Source organism: Setaria italica, chromosome IX, assembly GCF_000263155.2.
Source record: "Setaria italica strain Yugu1 chromosome IX, Setaria_italica_v2.0, whole genome shotgun sequence".
In the NCBI taxonomy this organism is placed as follows: domain Eukaryota; kingdom Viridiplantae; phylum Streptophyta; class Magnoliopsida; order Poales; family Poaceae; genus Setaria; species Setaria italica.
Window position 1 is genome coordinate 47,614,055 of NC_028458.1, and position 3,473 is coordinate 47,617,527.

Genomic DNA, 3,473 nt, shown 5'->3' on the forward strand with positions numbered 1-3,473 from the left:
GAGGGGGGAACTTTGAGCTTTATCTTTGCGCGGGGATTACATTCAGCTGTTGCTTGTTAAGTGGTCAGAATCGTATGCTCCCGCTTTCTCCATAAGCTCCTCTTGACAATCATCGTTTTCGCAGGCAGGCAGGCGCGGGCACGCGATCCCGCAGCAGGAAGGGGAATAACGAAAAGCGATGTTGACAAAGCTGGAGGGAGGAATCCCGCGCTTTTTTTTTTTTTTTGGAGGGGGGCAAAGATGAGGAGGAATATATCGCCTGTGTCGACCTCTCCTGCCTGATGATTCTTCTGTTCCGTGACCTGGTTGTGCTGCTGCTCCGCGGCCTCGTGCGAGCAGAGAGCGGCATCAGGCATGGACACGTGTGGACATTGGCGCGGGTATATTATTGGTGCTGTAAGAGTGGTTTGCTCGGTGCTCGTTACTTGCTATATAAACCCATCCAGTCCAAATCAGCCTGGTTGATGGGAGAATATGGGAGGACTTGTAACGATGCCACCAACTGATAAGTGTTTCTCGCTTGTTTGGTGTAACGAGAGCCCTGCTAATGATCGTATTTGCTACGAGTCTATGACCCTTTGGAGATTTTGGTTTCTGTCCTCGTCAGAAAAGATGCTGGTGCTCCGCACTTTCGTTGGCAGAAGTTTCGATCATCCCTTTCTCGAGGAAAAAGAAGAGAAAGTTTTCGATCATGTGATCTTCATGGATGGGTTGACATTGTATGTAGCTTTGGAGAGAGGTCGCTGGAGCCTTTGAGGATGTGATGACTGATGACCCTTCCAGTTCCAGTTTTCTTGGTGCGCTGGCTAGCCCGAGCTAGAGGAGCCCAACAAGCATGATAGCTCCCGGCGGCCCATCTAAATGGCTGAAAACCGGCGGCCTCCTTGGCCCGTGTTGCATATGCATGGCCCGCGACCGTTCCAATTGCAGAGGCTTTTGTTTCCGACGAGCGGCCAGGCCGACCGGCTTCACGGCTTGACGACGGCAGCCGCGCAGGGCAGGTGGAGGAGGATTGAATGTAGATCCGCTGGATCTCGCAGGCAGGCGCAGCGTTTCTTGCATCGGATGATGGAACGGCAGCATCCACTGCGGCACTGCCCCCCGAGTGCCCGGCGCTACGATCCATGCATGGAAGGAGCAGGCAGGACAGGACACTCTTGCTTCTGCCGGGTACTGCACGGCTTGAGAGTGGAGAGACAAGACCCAAGAAAGGCTGCGCCCACTTTGCATCGCCGCCCGCGCGCGCGGTGCACGGTGCTGCACCGCACGCCTTTCCACCACAGCTTCTGTTGACTCGACCCATCGGGCGAGGAGCAACGCCTATAGATGTACATTCGGGCCGCCCGGGCCCGGTCCGGCATGGGCACGGCAAGGGCCGTTATTTTTCGTGCCGGGTCTGGCCCGTCACGATGGCAACTTCGTGCCATGCCGTGCTGGCCCACGGGCCGCACCGGTGGTCAAGTACGGGTCCACAGGGTCTTTTTCGTGCCGGGCTGGCCCGTAAGGAACGGCCGGCTTCGAGCCACTGCGAGCACGACGGGCCCTCACGGCCTGCTCGGCTGCTCCCTGTGTTGTGCCTGTGCGTCGTCTCCTCGAGACCTCGACTCCTCCTGCGCGCCGTTAAGCCCGCCATCGCTGCGCCACTAGCCTCTCGCCGCCACTGGCCCCCTACGCCACCGGCCTCCCGCACCGCCGCTCCCCGCAGCCAGCCCCCTCAGCCCTCGCCGTCGCCGCGGCTGCTGGCTGCTCTTCGCGGCCAGCCCCACGTCATCGTGGAGGAGAAGGGTGGAGGCGGAGGTTGGAGAATGGAGAGGAAGGGGAACGGACGAGGGGAGCTGGGGAGGCAGAGTCCCGGAGAACGCCAAAATGGACGGAGGAAGGGGAACGGGCGGGGAAGCCGGGAAGGGGAGTGGACCGTGGGTGAGATAAGATCGAGTATGGAATAGATAAGAATGAGACACGGGCCAATAATGGGCTGGTCATTAGTTTCGTGCCAAGCCGTGCCGCCCGTTGGGCCTAGGCGACAGCCCACGCCCGGCACGAGGCATCGGACCGGGCCAGCCTGAGCCCGAAGAGGTACGGGTCAGGCCGGGCTTAGGACGGGCTAAAAAACCGGGTTTCATGCCGGGCTGTCGGGCGGCAGGCTGCATGTACATCTATGGTAACGCTCAACGCATGCGTCGTTCTCCTTCTACCTCCTCAACCTGGCTTGGACTCCACCGGCGTAGCACCACCATCGTCCCGGGTGCCGGCTGAATCCACATCTCCACTGGTACTCCCACTAGCACCTCCATGGCGATTTCACAAACGAAGGAAAAAAAAATGGCACATTGGCAATGGCATCGTCCCCGTCAAAAAGCGCGATTCCCGGGTAGCAGAATGGCGATGCGTGCACGCCTAAAAGCTTGTTGCAGGCTTGCAGAGGGAAACCACAAGCCGAAACCAATGGTACAGGGCGAAACCATGGCTGGGCCCGGGAACAAGGACACAGCTCTACCCCTGCCAAGTCTGCGACTGGCCGACAGCAACTGCCAGCTTCTAGGGGAGCGGTGGCCACCGAATCCTTCGGATGCTTCGTCCCTCCGGCCTCCTCCATCAACGCAGGGGCAAGCCGTGCAGTGCTGTTGTGGGTCGCAAGCCTCTTGTTGTATGGTATGGGCCAACCAAACAAAGTTGCCAATGAACCAACCAGCCTTTCCAACATTCAACGAATCTCAGCAGTATTATTATTGCGAATTGCCTTCATACTCGATCACGTGCCCTTCGAATGGCCACATTGGACGTCCCCATAGGGTACGCCTACCTTTCTCGCGGGACTGACCATTGGTCTACGCAAAATTCGCATGTCTCCAAATATACAGTGCAAGAAGCGAGCTTAACGCTCACTATAGATTCCAAGGCTTCCAATAGTGCTTGTCCACTTGTAATGCACAAGCAAAGAGGGATTAGACACAACATCCACTAAACTTCAATATCTCCCTCCATACGAAATACAAGTTTCTTATAACCTCAGATTCTTAGAATGGAGTGATGCTAATATTTTTATGAGATAGAACTACCGTAACAGAGTCGTGATATGTCGGTCGAACGCACTTATTCAATAGATTTTCGTAGCAACCAAACCTCAATTTGAATTTTTCATCTAATTATATCATAGAAATTCGCAAACAAGCTAGAAATCGTGGAATCAGTAAAAAAAATGCATTATCCATTAATTAATCTTTACTAGTAGTACTAATTTAATTATATGCACATATAACTTTCTCTTCGTGAACAAGAAAATGAAGAAGACCAACCCTTTCTTCAAGAAACGTAAAACCCCGATTTTCATCAAAATTCAAATACTATTATACCATAATACTTACGAACATTGATGCCATGTACCCGCGGGTTAGTTAACCTAGCCGAACGGCGGAAGAGCCCACGGCGCGTACGGCGCACCCCCTCGCCCGGGCCACCCTTCATATATTCGC

General features: G+C 54.9%; 1 long non-coding RNA gene across 1 annotated transcript in view; it reads left to right on the forward strand.

The window, feature by feature from the left end:
• Positions 1 to 538, forward strand: part of LOC111255930 — a 2,482-nt gene extending 1,944 nt beyond the window's left edge. The window contains exon 3 of the long non-coding RNA XR_002676085.1: positions 125 to 538. This is a non-coding gene — a long non-coding RNA (uncharacterized LOC111255930). The remainder of the gene's footprint in view (positions 1 to 124) is intronic.
• Positions 539 to 3,473: the final 2,935 nt, after the last annotated feature.